This window comes from Lactuca virosa, chromosome 8 (genome assembly GCF_052849685.1).
Source record: "Lactuca virosa cultivar CGN04683 chromosome 8, Lactuca_virosa_CGN04683_v6, whole genome shotgun sequence".
In the NCBI taxonomy this organism is placed as follows: Eukaryota; Viridiplantae; Streptophyta; class Magnoliopsida; order Asterales; family Asteraceae; genus Lactuca; species Lactuca virosa.
The window spans coordinates 309,359,974-309,375,748 of NC_136433.1; the positions used below are offsets into that span (position 1 = coordinate 309,359,974).

Below are 15,775 nucleotides of genomic sequence, written 5' to 3' on the forward strand. Positions count from 1 at the left end.
AATGGTTATAAAGTGTGGTTTGAGAAAAATGATTACAAGAAGTTTTTAGACAAAACTACAAAAATGGTCCCTGTAGTATGCATTTTTTCGGGTTTTGGTCTATACCCCGACTTTTTTTTATTGGTGGTCCTTTTTAGTAGTTTTCTTGTGGTTTTGGTCCCTCGAAAAACTTAAAAGACTAAAATACCCTTGATGTTTTTATTTTTTGTTTTTTTTTAATTTAACATATTTTTATAATTAAAAAATAAGAGAATGGCCTCTCTCTCTATCTCTCTCTTGGATGCAAAGAGTACAACCACCAACTGCATCTTCTTTATCCATCCTCCCAAATACCTTAGAACCGATAATCAACCCCACTTCTTACTTTACTTTTTTCTTTTTATCCTTATTGTTTCTTAATTTTGGTGGAGACGGAATGAAACGTAAGTACACGCTGACACAAACCCACTCACTCTAACTCACAATGTACCCCCACTGAAACAATTTTCAATACCCATTCTTCAATCTTCATCTCTTCTGCTTTCAATTCAACCCAAATTCACCACTAATAATGGTGGCCGGCAAATCTAAATCTCTTCCATTGCAAACTTCCACTTCTTACTTTACCTTTTTCTTCTTATCCTCACTGTTTCTGCTACATGCCAACAACGCCAAACCACATTCATCGTTCGAGTTCTGAACAACGCTAAACCATCAATATTCCCGACTCATAAATGCTGGTACGACTCTACCCTCGTTGCTCTTTCTGACCAGAGTCTTATTTCGTCTCTTATTATTCACACCGGAGTTTCTAGGGCACGTATGATAATGCAGGCTTCTTTAAGGAGTCGGATTTCAGATCGGATCTGGTTATTGGAGTTTTGGATACTGGGAATTAGCCTGAGAGGGGGAGTTTTAACGATAGGGGGTCAGATCTGGTGCCGGTTAAGTGGAAGGGAAATTGTGTTGCCTCTGGAGGCTTCCTGGAGACGTCTTGTAACCGGAAGCTAATCGAAGCTAAGTACTTATCTGCCGGATACGAATCAACGAATGGGAAAATGAACGAAAAGGTGGAGCATCGGTCGCCTCGAGATTCTGGTGGTCATGGAACTCATAAAGCTTCAATCGTCGTTGGTCTGTACGTTTTTTCGACGTCAACTACTGGGAAACACGAACAAAAGAGCATTTCCATTCAATCAATAACTGTAGTTGACTTTTCTGAGTCAAACAAGAAAATTTGAAATTGACACATTAATTGATCTATGATAATTAGAACTCATACAGCTTCAATCACGGTTGGTCTGTACGTTTTTTCGACGTCAGCTACTAGGAAACATGAACAAAAGAGCATTTCCATTCAATCAATAAGTGTAGTTGACTTTTCTGAGTCAAACAAGAAAAATTGAAATTGACACATTAATTGATCTATCATAATTAGAGAAATGGGTCGCGTTTAGATTTGCAAATTATGAAATACAAACACTAAGTGTGTACGGTGTGTGTTCATGTCTCTGTGTGTTTTTAATTTGAAGTAGGTGTAGTTTGACTGTTTGAGGTTCACATAAGTTCAGAGAGAGATAGAGAGAGAGGTGGGTCCTTCTCTTATTTTTTTTTTAACTATAAAAATATGATAAATTTAAATTAAATGGAAAAAAATACATCAAGGGTATTTTAGTTTTTTCAGTTTTCCGAGAGACCAAAACCACAAACGAACTACCTAAAAAGGACCATTGATCCAAAAAAGTCGGGATTTTGAACAAAAGCTAGAAAAGATGCATACCACAAATACCATTTTTGCAATTTTGTCAAGTTTTTATTTAGATGTGGTAAGAGCAATGATGGTGTTCGTTATTATTTTGTGTTATTGGTTGCCATTAAGTCATTTTCCTTGTAATATATTGCATTATCTTAAATCAAGGGTAATCTTGTAAACTTTTACATTTTTCTCGATCATGGCCTAGTCATACCAAACACTGTGACAACCTGGAAATCTCTATCTCTAAGTTACCTCGATCATTGAAATTCAGACTCGTTTCTACTATCTTTTAGCATTGTTTAGGGTCTGTTTGAGTGCTCTAAACCTAGTACATTCAAGGTTTGGGTATGGGGATGAGTTCTTTTCAGTTCATCGAGTTGCATTCAAGTCGAACACTCCTTCAAGAGGAGTGTACGGCCGTACACATGGGTGTACGGCCGTACACCCATCTATGGCCGTGAACTCACCCCATATGTATCATGTTCCTTCACTTTCACCTCAAGAGCTTCTAACTTTAAGTGTTTATTCGAGGCTGGAGAGTTTGACTCGTCCCGGAAACCATTCCCAAGGTGTGTACGGCCGTACACAGGGTCCACGGCCGTACACCACCTTCTATATATATATATATATATATATATATATATATATATATATATATATATATATATATATATATATATGTAGTGCTCATTTTCTCCTCATTTTTCCCTCCTCCCAACCAAGATCACTCCCATTCTCTCTCAACTATCATCGACCGTGAACACCCCCAAGGCTCCAAATATGTAAGTATTTCAACCTTAAACTTGTTATACCTGAAAGACCACTAGATCCAAGCCCCGATTCATCATATTTCGTCATAGTTCGTCATCTTGAAGGGTGTACGACCGTAAACCCTTCATAGGTTGGCCGTACACACCCAAAAAGGGTCCAAATCGAGTGTTTTACCCACCTTCTTGTTGAACATTAGACCCACTAGCTTCCCCATTGATCAAATCACCCTTTTTGCATGTTTCTTTCATGGGTGTACGGCCGTACACTCCATGGTCATACACTCATGGCCGTACACTCACTTGACAGTACACCCCTGGACGTACACTCTCTTGTATGGCCGAAAACCCCTTTTATTGAATCACATGTGATTGTAACACTTAGTTTCAAGTGTTTCCTAGTCTCTAAGGGTGTTTCCTTGCATGTAAGTTGTCCGAAACACTAATTGCATGCCTATATATGCTATTATATGTCATTTAGGACTCGTTGTGTCTCGGGAATTCATTCGTGGAACTTCTCATCCTTACGCGAACCTTCAATCGAATCAAACACATAAGGTGAGTTCATACCCCTATATTTTTCCGAGTTTTAATGTTTTCAGGGGGAATACAAGTAAAAGCACAAGTAATCTTGTGTTTAAAATATAATTTTGGTTTATTATATTTTTGCTATCACTAGTATACATTGAACATAGAGCTTGCATACATAGTAAAACATCGTCACTACTAGACTTGAAATCGGTTTTACAAAACATGTTAAGATACAAACTTTACAAACACAGTTTTCAGAACAGAGGAAACAAACTTATGAATTATGAAATAAAAGATATTATTTTATAAGGATTCATAACAAAAAGGGTTTTCATAGTATTATTCGTGGATTCGTTGCGAGAACTACAGTGTGAGACGCCTTGTAACTAGAGTCTCTTGGAGGGAGAGCGTGAGTTTGTGTATAGATCTATACGGGAGTGACAATCCCGCACCCCGACTATTAGCTATAGTCAACCTAGGGTGATAAACGTCATTTTTCACGACGTACGTCTGAGTACGTCGTAATATTGATCGTCCATAATATGGTTATAAGAATCCACAGGTGAAACAACGACTCATCTACGTAATAATAAACCTAACGAACAAACACTAGGGTTAATAACTATGTGATAACTTGGTATATACACTAGGGTAATATGAAATTAACATCCGACTTGTAGTGGGATGTGTGATCTCCGCCTCATTTCGTGTTCCTTGTTTGTAACGCCCGTGTTTCTAGGCTAGGCATTAATATTGACGTGATAGTCTAGGTTAACCTTTCTAACTCATTTTGAAGAAATGAAAAGGAATTATGTGAATATTATGTGTTTTATGCTTATTATTATGATTTAATTAATTAAGAATAAAAATGAGCGTCGAAAATAAATATTAGATAAAGTCGATATCTATTAAGAAAGTTGTAGTGGTCGTGACAAGGATTCTGGATATATAAAGAATACCGAAATCCGAGTTATAACGAAGAAGTTATGACCTGTCGAAGTTCCGCGACAAAACCGGCACGGTGTCGAATGACGTAAAAAGTGGGTTTTGATAAACTACTTTTTAACCTTAGTGATCTAAATGAAAGTCATAGTGTTCGTTAAACCGAGAGTATGCATAAAAAGAACGCCCAAATCTGACTTCGTATGAGGAAGTTATGATTTTTCTAAGTTTCGGATTAGCAGTAGACAGCTAAACACTCGAATTTTAGATCGAGTGATTTTTAGCCGACACAACCTAAACGAGAATCGAAGGTCTCGTAAATAGTAGTACAACGGTAAAAAGACAGACGAAAACAGATGTCGGATGAAGAAGTTATGAATTTTTAACGGATTTCCTGTCCCGTTCTATTAAAAATAATAATATTAAAATTAAAGTCAAAATTAGCCGACGAAGTCTAAACGAAAGTTGTAGAGCGTAATTTTACCTACGCGTGCATATAAAGAACGTAAAAAACAGAGCCCGTATACGAAAGTTATAGATTTTAGAAGTTTTGGCACAAAAATCAAGAAAAAACACGAAATCCGAGAAATTTCGCATGGTCATGCTTCGGCCACGTCACCCTCGCTCGTAGCGCGCCACGTGTCCGAATTGCTGAGTCACCCGAGGCCAGCTGACGACACGTGTCGCGTTCTTCCCGGGTCCGAGCTCGGTCCAGTAGGCGTCCGACGCGTGTCGCGGTGACTCCTCGCTTCCGAAGCCGTGGCAAGTCCGAGGAGCGACGCGTGTGCAGCCTCGTCCGAGCCTCGCTCTCCTTGGCGCGTGTCCGACCTTCGTACCACCTGTCCTCCTTACCTCCTGCTTCGGATCCGAACCTCGGCCCTATAAAAGGGAGGTTGCGAGACCTCCCGGGTATATTTTGGAAAAGTGTTATTTTACACCCCTAAACCCATATTTCTTCCATTCCAACTTCCCCCAAAGCCCCGGTATAATACCAAACACCCGAAACACGTCCCAAAGTGCCCGAGAAGCCCGAGAAATTTATCTTTTCGGTTTTGAAGCCCAACCCTCGCAAAACCCGGTTTCTCAATAAAACTCTCGGTTTTATTAGAAACGATCGTTTTAGGAAACGAAGTGCTGCCCGATTATCATTAAATCATGTGAGTGTGTAGTCACTTTCATCTTACACCTAGATATGAAGTATTTTCTTTAAAATACGTGCTATGTGTAATTATATTAATTGTTTATTTGAGGTGACTGTTGAATAGATGTTTTATACAGGTTTTAAACTGTATATGTAATTTATCTACAAATATGTTGGGTAAAACATGGGTAGACGAAATAGTCGATGTGTGTTAAAATGGTGAGAGGCCTCGATGTTGTTGTTGTTGTTGTAGTCGTCTAGTCAAAGTTGACCGTTGACTTTCGTTGACTTTTAGGGTCCAATCAATGTTTGGACTTTTGAGCCATTGGAGGGGTAAAATGGTCGTTTACCCTCCTGAGAGAACTTAGAGAGGGAATAGCCTAGCCTTTGAGAGTCGTATTGATTAGAGTAATTATTTAATGTGATTAGGCGGAGGCTAGATCAGTATTTCCGAGTTCGAGATTTATCGAGTTGTTGAGAGAAAAACTTCGAGACACACTTGAACAAACGTTAGAACAAGTGGATTGCGGAATAGTTAATCTCGAAGGATCTAAAAGCTCAACAATAATATTAATAAGTTAGAGTTAGATAGTTAGAGAGTTAGTTGCGGAAAGTAAAGAAATAGAAATGACAATAATTGTTATATCAAGAATACACATAAGTTGATTCATAACAAGGAATGCATTCAAACCAAGTTAATAAGGAAGATCAAACTTAGTGATTAAGTCACAAAAGACTTGCTCCGAAGAGAGGTTATAATCAGTTGTATTCTAGTAATATTTGTGAGTAAGAAGGGATGAGTAATAGAGAGATAGAAACGATAACTTTAGAGATGTGTATTCAGAATAGATGGATGCGTAAGTTATCCGTATTGAATACAAGAGAATGAGCTCTATTTATAGAGACTCATGAAGTACAATAGATTACATCTCTAAGAGTAGCCATGCAAGGCATACTGGACAATTGAGAGTATTATAATAAAGACAAGTAAAGTAATCTAGTTAAGTGACTGCAGTAGGTAGACTCCGGATGCGGTTGCTGAAGAAGGAGCTTGACTGTGGGTGCTGGATGGTTGCGGTAGCTAAAGAGGTTGCAGTAGCTGAAGTTCAAGAGAGTCACTTTTTATGATTCAACAATTTCCCCCTAAGTGACCTCTTTAACTTTTGTTCAACTATCAAGTTTAAGGAATTTGATCAGGATCCACCAAAACTTCCTGATGTTTTCCAGCCAGATGATTCTCCTTAAGATCTCGAACTTGACTTTTGCGGTAGTGTGCTTCGATCTTGCAACTGCGGTTCGGCAGATGTCAAGTTGCTTCTTGGTGAGGCGATGCATGGCAGTCATAGGAATGAAATATTTGACATTATCGATCTTCCTTTTGAAAATGACTCCAAGTTCAGGAAAGTTGGTTGCGTCTAAGGATCTTTCTTGATAGCCTTCGGTAGGCATTGGTGCAGGGTCAAGTGGTGGCATATCAAATTTCTTGGCAATGATGGGGTAGATGTCTGCGTCGATCTTGGAAAAATCACAGACCGTTTCCTTCAAGAAGGTATTAGCCCTTTCAAGCGCAATCTTCATTTTCTGGTGCTTCTCTGACTTGTTCTGGAACACCTTGGCAATGAGAAAGATTTCTTCCGGATTCATACAAGGGAAGTCTGCTTGGGTGCGGACATAGTCATGCTCCCTTCTAGTGAGGGTGTACTGGATGTAGTCAGCCTTCATGAACTTTCAAATCTTGTAGTTCTTGACTGCGGATGGTCTATCGTTGGACCATATTTTATCAATGGGAGAGGCATGCTTAGCATGAAAAAGACTAAGTCTCTCAAATTCCATTGGCAGTCTTTTGTGGTCTGGAAGGTTGCGGTCGAATTGCTCAAATACTGTGAAGTATTTGGCATTTGGAGATATTGGGACATCCCAGTAGCCATCAGTAGGGGGTTTAGCATAGGTGAGGTGGGGTCTGTAATCTTCGTCCAGCAGTCTGCGGTGAGGATTGATCCAAGAGTTTATCAAGGATTCGTCCATCATAGTATCAAAACCGCATTCTCTCCATATGAGCTCTGCAAGTTTGGTTGCCTTCCAATCTTGTTTCCTTTGGGTGGTGGCAGGAGAGTCATTTGAGCTTGGAGAGGACATGTGCTCAGCCAGGTTTTTGAAGTGAGGGGGAGTCTCTGGTTTCTTAGGAGTAACCTTCTCTTGCGGTGGAGTGTTATGAGGTGGAGTATGATGAGATGGTTGCGGAGTAGGAATTTTGTCTGTAATGATGGAGGGGGGGGGGGGGGGGGCTCTGATGTTGTGAGATGGAATGATTGGAGTGATGGACTTCATCTTCACTGTGATGGACTACGTCTTCACTTCCCCCTCTTGAGGAATGCAACGGAGAAGCTTCCTCAAGCCATTTTCGAAGGCCATCAACCTTGGCAAAAACGTCTTCAAATTGAGCTTTAAGGGCATCGGCTAACTGTTGATTATTGGGAATGGTGGGGTTGAAGAGAAGTCTATGAATTTCCTTGGTGAGCTGAAGAATCTCGGGACCATGGAAGTTAAAGGACAGGGATCGTTGCAGTCTATTGATCGTGGCTTGAAGAACTGAGATAATGGACTCATACCCAGTGTGAGTCTCAGCTATCAGTTTTTGAGACTGTGTGGCTTGATCCGCAATGGCTGCTTGGAGATCCTTTTTGATTGCGGTCACCTCAGAGATGAGGCGTTCCGCAGCAGCCATGAAGTCCTTGTGATCTGCTTTGCGGTTGTTGTCAAGGGACCGGATCCCCATTTCAGCTTTGAGAGAAATTCTCTCAGCAGCCAAACGCTCACGTGTTTCCAGGCATTCTATCCGTTCGATCAGTGACTGCGGTCCGGGGGTATCTTCTGGTTGCGGTTGAGTTGGCTTGACTGCAGCTAGGATTTGATCGACTTTGGCTTGTAAGCTCAGAAATTCTTTCCTTGTGACAACATTCTTCTTCTTTTTCTTTTTCTCTTTGGGTTTAGAAGTTGAATGATGAGAGCCATTGGATTCCTCTTCTTCATCGAACATCATTAGATCATCATCAGAAGGACTGGGCTTATTTATCTCCTGAATGTCTTCATCATCAAGACCGAAGGTGGGAGCAGAACTGACTTCTATTGCGGTTCCTTCGTCTTGTGATTCATGAACTGTTAGAGTTGCTCCGGAGGGGCCTGCACCTGCACCGGTTGCTTGAGCTTTAAGGACTGTTTCAGCCATCTCGGTCATCCAGTCTTGAACCTTTAGAATGGTGGCTACGGTATTGGCATTATTGATTGCATCTGCCCAATACTTAGCCACTGACTGGATTTCTTGCTCCTTTTGTTGTTATTGCTTGATCTGTTGTTCCTTGCGGGCTTGGAATGCCCTTCTGAAAGCAGCATATTTCTTGAATTCTGACTCAGTTACCGGAGTGTAGCGTAACCATGAGTCGTTTGATTCATCTCCGTCAAATCCTTGGAAACGCACCGAAGTGTCCTTCGGGTCCACGGATCCTTGCACATTTGTGCTCACCGTGCCTAAACCACCTGCTGCAGATGTAAGCAGAGTAGGATATCCTGAGCTCCCTTAGTCTGCTTGACCCGTGGTTAAGTTTGGCCTCGGCTCAGTTCTGGCATGGGCGGAAGAAGTGCCCTGCGGTTGGGGAGGTGTTTGAAGTGTTTGGGTTACGTTCAAAAGGATGGAGCGCAACTCCTCAGGTGAAAAGAAATGCAGTCGGGAAGCCCTGGAGACCTTAGGGCGAGTACCAGTGTCATCCTCGTGGGAGTGAACTGGGGGGAGTCTCCACGATGTCGTGAATCAGACTCACTTTCTAAGTCTGATTGGAAAATAATAGTGGTGTTGAATGGGTCTACGGCCACCCCAAGGACTACCAGAGCCTTTTGAGAGGCTTCAATATCGGTCCGGTCACGCATTTGGCCAGAGGTATCGGTTTTTCTTTTCTTAAGGATAGCAATTGGTTGCCTATCCTCATCAGGATCACTATCAGGTGTGGTTGTGGTAGGTTTGGTTTTACGTTTCTTGATGGGTGCGGTTCGTTTGGGAGCATCCTTCTTAGGAGTTCTTTGCTTCTTCTTGGTGGCCAATTGTTTTCTTCTTTGAGAAAGATTAGAGAGAGTAGTGGCAGAAGGGACTGCGGTACCTTCAGGGTTAATGGTTGCGGATGGATTTTGAAAAGGCGGGGTAGGAGGGTATGGGGCAATACCTTCCGTAGCCTCAATATGATTTGAGACATCAGCAGTCTCAAGACCAAGTGTGGAAAGAATGTGGGTAGGGAGTCTTCGAATTGGTCCAAAATTAGATTGATCAGAAGAGGGATTGTACCTTTTAAGATCCTTGGTGACAAAGAAATTGATGTCACTGCCCATGTCGATTCCTGCATCCGCATGAAGGTCTGAAATGCAGAGTGACCAGAACCTTGCAAAGGTGAGCTCGATTGGGTTCTCCCTTGGGTTCCCCTTGGGAATGTATTGAAGAAAGTCGTCCCATAAGATCTGCCCGTAGTCTACATCGTGTCCTGTGAATATACTCCATACTAGCTCCAGAAGCTTGAGTCCCATATTGTCTGTGCCTCCGGTTCTGCCGGATAGACTGCGGATGATGAAGTGGCAAACAAATTGCCAGACCGCAGGCAATTGGTTTTTCTTGAATTCACCAATTCCTTTAATCCTTTCTTGATATCCCATTTGATAAAGGGCAGAGGTAACGTCCGCCATGGATGGAGAGAAAATCTTGATGGAGGGATGAACAAGGAGGTTTATGTCTGAAAGAAACTTTTCCTTGGACAGAATGACCAAAGAATCATTAACCAGGTTAAGATGAACTTCTTCGGGGTTTTCGATTGAGCGATAAGCAGAGAATGCACATTTGAAAAGGGTTGAGATTGGGACAACATCTGTGAAAGCATCAAAGGGGCCAAACAGGGGATGATTCTTCAGAAACTTAATCATCAGCTTGGTTGGAGCATTGTAAAATGGATGATCTTCGAACACTGCTCTGAAGTTGCTTGATGCAATCGTGGGAGAGTCTGAACCAGTAGGGTTCACTGATCCTGAAGCCTTGGATTGTTTCTTGGATGCACCAGATTTCACCATTGTAGGATCTAGAGAGAAAGAGTAGAAAAACAGAGTTCTTGAAGGATTTGAGAGGGAAGGTTCAATGTTCAGAAAGCGTAAAGTGATTTTGGGGAAGAAGAAGGGTTTATAAAGGGATGAAATTTTTTACCCTAGGTAAAAAAAAGTTAAGGTAAAACGTTGTTTGGAGGGAATCTTTTGAATGGGAGATTAAATCTCAGCCATATAAAATGAAACGGTTTAAAAAAGATTTTTGAGATTTTCCAAAAGAGGGTTTGCATTTAATGAAAAGTCAGATGTACATCATCACGTCAGGTGATCGTGGGGTGAGGGGAAAGGAAGTTGTAACGGATGGGACGTTCTGGGTAAACGGAAAAGACAAATTAAGGATGTGATTATGGAAAAGCGTTCTTTTTGTCATCATACCTAAAAATAGGTCTGACACAAGGTTTATTCAGAAAGAGAATGAGACAGTTTCTCAAGGGAATGTTTTTTTTTGTTACTTAATGTTTTATTTAATGAAGGATCATTAAATAGCACACAAAGATTCAAGGGTTGATGAAACAGTTGAGAAATTATCAAAGTGATTGCGGATGGAAACTTCATTGCGGATGAGTAGATGTCATTGCGGATGGGTATATTTATGACTGCAGTAGAAGAAACTGAGGAGAGCACTTGTACAAAAAGTTAGTAATAACAAACAATAAGGACCCATGAAAAATAAGTATGATATATGGTTGCGGTACCTAGACTGCGGTACCAAAACCATCTATCATAAGTAACTTTCAGTTAGAACCGCAACGGAGACCAAGGATGGTCTGCGGTAACTATCAATTCAAAAAGAATTGCGGGTCTAGATTCATCATTCCTAACATTTGCAGGAAGGTGTTAAGTTTTGTGGAGTCGAGCGCTTTTGTAAACACATCAGCAATCTCTTCATGAGAATGGACAAAGATGAGTTCAATGTTACCTTTCAAGATGTGGTCTTTGATGAAATGATACCGTAGTTCAATATGCTTAGTCTTGGAGTGCTGAATTGGATTGTGAGAAATAGAAATAGCACTTTCAGAGTCACAATAAATTGGTATCTGCAACATTCTATACCCGTAGTCCATTAGTTGAGTTTTCATCCAAAGGACTTGAGAACAACAGCTGACTGCGGCCACATACTCAGCTTCTGCGGTAGACAGAGATACACAACTTTGTTTCCTTGAAGACCAGCTAACGAGTCTTTCACCCAGAAATTGACATCCACCTGAAGTGCTTTTTCGATCTAGTTTGCATCCGGCGTGATCCGCATCTGTGAATACTTGAAGGCTGAAATCATTGCCTGCGGGGTACCATAATCCAAGAGACTTGCTTCCTTTCAGGTACCGTAGTATCTGTTTGGCTGCGGTCATATGTGACACTTTTGGATCAGCCTGATACCTTGCGCATACACATGTCGCAAAGACAATGTCTGGCCTGCTTGCGGTGAGGTACATCAAAGAGCCTATGATACCTCTATAAGTCTTGTGATCCACAGATTTGCCTGAGGGATCAGCATAGATCTTATAACCGAAGGCCATGGGGACCTTAGTCGAAGAACAGTTGTCCATAGAATATTTCTTTAACAGTTTAATGGTGTATTTCTCTTGATGAATGAATATCCCTTGCGGAACTTGTTTCACTTGAAGTCCTAGAAAGAAGTTAATCTCTCTATTCATGCTCATTTTGAACTTGTTGGTCATGAGCTTAGCAAATTCATCCACCATTCCTTGATCAGTCGATCCGAAGATGATATCATCCACATATATTTGTACAAGCATAAGGTGGTTACCATTTGCTTTTCTAAATAAAGTGGGATCAATCACTCCTCTTTTTTATCCGGACGAGATTAGAAATTTAGAGAGAGTCTCGTACCATGCTCTTGGGGCTTGCTTCAGACCGTAGACTGCCTTTTCAAGTTTGTAGCAGTGGTCTGGGAATTCAATACTTTCAAAGCCTGGAGGTTGCTGAAGGTAAACCTCTTCTTTTAATTCCCCATTGAGAAATGCACTTTTAACGTCCATTTGGTGTACCTTGACGTTTTTGTGGGCTGCGTATGCTAGGAAGATTCGGATGGCTTCCATTCGTGCCACCGGAGCATACGTTTCATCATAGTCAACACCTTCAAGTTGACTGTAGCCCTTTGCAACTAGCCTTGCCTTGTTTCTGACTACCGCACCAGATTCATCCAGCTTGTTTTTGAATACCCCTCTAGTACCAACAATAGTGTGACCAGGTGGTTTCGGGATGAGCTTCCACACTTTGTTTCTTTTGAATTCTTTTAGCTCTTCTTGCATTGTGGATATCCAATCAGGTTCTAGTAATGGTTCTTTGATCGTTCGGGACTCAACTAAGGACATAAATGCTGCATAGTGACAATGATCAGATAAGTCCTTGGAAGATCGAGTATGGATACCTGCGGATGGGTTGCCAATGATTTGACCTGGTGGGTGGTCCTTCGTCCATACGTGAAGACGGGGTTGTAGATGATCAGCAGCTGCGGTAGAGGGAATATCTTGAATATCAGAAGAGTCTGCGGTTGGAGATGGCAGTTCCCCCTGGACTTGAGAACATCCTGCTGAGTCATCTTGGTTTGTTGGAACGAGAATGGAGTTTTCTTGAGCAGTTGGAAGAGGTTCCCCCTAGATTGCTGATGGGAGGTCCTCTGGAACCTGAGAAGGTTCCCCCTGGACTGCGGATGGGAGAGTGATAATCCTTGGATCGGTTCTCGTGTCAATATTCTCTACGAGTTCATCATCCGAATCCGAAGATACGTTTGATGGTAATGATTCTCTCCGGATAGGAACTTGAGCAGCATCAAGTACTGGAACCTCGACGGTTGTTGCTAGATCCGGAGTAGAGCTTTCCCCCTCAACCGGAGAGGTGAAAGTATTGAGAGATGCTACTTCAGATAGAGATGGTCCAGAAACATCAGCGTGTTGTTGTTGAGCTGCGGGTGACACAAGAACTTCGGATAGTTTCGCCGTTTCAACAGGATCGAAAAGATCGTCATAATTGACTTCAACTAGATTTAAAGGACCTGAAGAGGCAGGAATATCGCTTTCCATGATTGCGGTGGTTTCAGTGGATGGAGGGGCGTTGCGGATGTGAGAATCATCAAATTTCACATCGAAGCTTTCAATGATCAGCCTTGTACGTCTGATGAGCACTCGATAAGCAACCTTGTTAGTGGAGTAGCCAAGGAAGATGCCTTCATCAGACTTTGGTGCAAACTTGTTAAGCTGATCTCGGTTGTTGATCACGAAACATCTACACCCAAAGATATGAAAGAAGCGAACATTTGGCTTGCGGTTGTTAAGGCCCTCATATGATGTTTTATTGAGGCGTTTGCACACAATACTTCGGTTTTGTACAAAGCATGCGGTTGCTACAGCTTCAGCCCAGAAGTAGAGAGGAAGGTGTGCGAAGTTGAGCATGGATCTGGCTGCTTCTACTAGTGTGCGGTTCCTTCTCTCTACTACTCCATTTTGTTGCGGTGTATAAGGAGTTGAGAAATTGTGAGTGATGCCTTTGGAAACCAAGAAACTGTTGAGAAGATGATTAGTGAACTCGGTTCCATTATCACTATGGATACGTCTTACTGGAAGCTTGATCTGAAGTTCTATTTCCTTGATGAAATTGATGAGAATCTGCGGTGTTTCTGACTTGAGTCTGAGGAAGAAAACCCATGTGAAGCGTGTGAAGTCATCTACTATAACCAGTATGTACTTCTTGTGATGGAGACTGGCTACGGTTGATGGACTGCAAAGATCAATGTGTAAAAGTTCTAGTGGTTCTGAGATTGAAGAATCAACCACCATGGGGTGACTTGCTTTGGATTGCTTTCCACACTCACAAGCCGGACAAAGAGTATCATTGCTGAATTTGAGAATAGGGAGACCTCTGACTAGTTCTCCGGTGACCAAATTGTTGATGTACCTGAAGTTGAGATGAGCTAGCTTGTGGTGCCATAGCCAGCTGACTTCGGATACGGCTTTGGATAGGAAGGACAACTGCGGTCGACCAATGATCAGAGAGACATCCAAAGGATATATGGTACCTTCAGATCGGGATTTGATCATACGCGTGTTCCTATCACTTGTTATTACGTAGCAAAATTGATCATCAAATTCAACTCGATGTCCTGCTTTACATAGTTGGCCAACACTGATGAGATTGTGTTTAAGGCTTTCTACATAAGCAACCTTCTGAATAGAAAAGTTCCCCGTAGTGAGAACACCGTAACCTCGGATGATCCCATTCGCATTGTTGCCGAATGTGACATTTCCACCATTGCATATTGGCCTGAAATCCCGAAGGTATTCTAACCTTCCGGTCATGTGCAAGGAGCAGGCACTGTCGATTAACCATTCTTCTTCTTGTTCCTCCTTTCACAAGGCCTGAGAATTACACGGTTAGTTTAGGCATATAAACTAGTTTGGAGCCTGGGGCAATTGGTGAATTTCTGAAAGATGTGTGGACCGAGGTTTTAGGGACGGGTCTCTTGTCAACTTTTATTCCTAGTCCTGGATGTTTGTGAAGATTTGGAGTGTTGTGAGTTTTTGAAAAAGTACGATGTTTCTGACTCCGACTAGGTTTGACATAAGATGAATCCTTTTGACAATTACACTAACATTTACAAAAAGAGATTTTGTCTTTTGATCTGACACTATGCTTGGTCAGCGGTCTATAGGATGAATTGGGCTTGTTACCGGTCCGAGGTTGGTAATCCCTGACATGAGTGGTGTTGGGTTTTGAAAAAGTTTGTTTTTGAAAAGGTTTAGCACGTGTAGGTTTTTGAATTCTTTTTGGTGGAGTTGGTAAAATACCCTTCCAGTTTTTGAAATTTTGACGTGACTTTAAAAGTGTTGGAGTGGGTAAGATACCCTTCCATTTTGGGTCATCTGAGGAATAGACCTGAAAACCATTGTTTTGAAAAGACTTTGCACCTTTTTGGGTTTTGTCAGATGAAATAGGAATGACTGATGAAACTTGACATTCCTTTTTGTGTGTTTTCTTGATAGGAGAGTTTTTTGAAAAGTAGTGTGAGAAAACAAATTTTTCTGGACTCTTGGACTTTGGAAATCTGACATCCCTCTTGTTTTTCGAAAAGGTTTGTCTATTTGTGCCACGGGATCTAATTTCCTCTTTGAAAGCCTTTTTAGCTAAGGATTTTGGTGAACCACAGTCTCTGTTGTTCAACTGCGGTTTCCTAGAATCTTTTGAATTTTTGTGAAAACGTGGGCTTGAGTCATCAGAACTTGAGGATTCAGGGATTTGAGAGCATTGACCTACTTCAAAGTTTTCTATGGGTAATTCGTGATGAATTATTTGAAGAGTGGCAGAACTTTTGTTCGAAGACTGCGGTAGGGATGACTTGACTACCTCAGAGTAAGTCTTAGTTGGGACTTCAGTGGGACATTTGTGGGACTTTTGACTACAGTGTGAGACACTGCGGTCTGAGGACAGAGAAGGAAAGTCTTTCGAGACTTCGGGGCCCTCAATGACAATTTCTTCATCAACTACGGATGAGGTTTGAGAATTTGGATAAAT

The 15,775-nt window shown here is 41.6% G+C and overlaps 1 long non-coding RNA gene across 1 annotated transcript; it reads left to right on the top strand.

Moving 5' to 3' along the window:
• The first annotated feature begins 395 nt into the window (after positions 1–395).
• On the top strand, positions 396–1,258 carry LOC145133885 (uncharacterized). The gene is made up of 2 exons (XR_013718803.1): positions 396–719; positions 795–1,258. It is a non-coding gene; the product is annotated as an uncharacterized LOC145133885 (long non-coding RNA).
• The last annotated feature ends 14,517 nt before the right edge of the window (positions 1,259–15,775 follow it).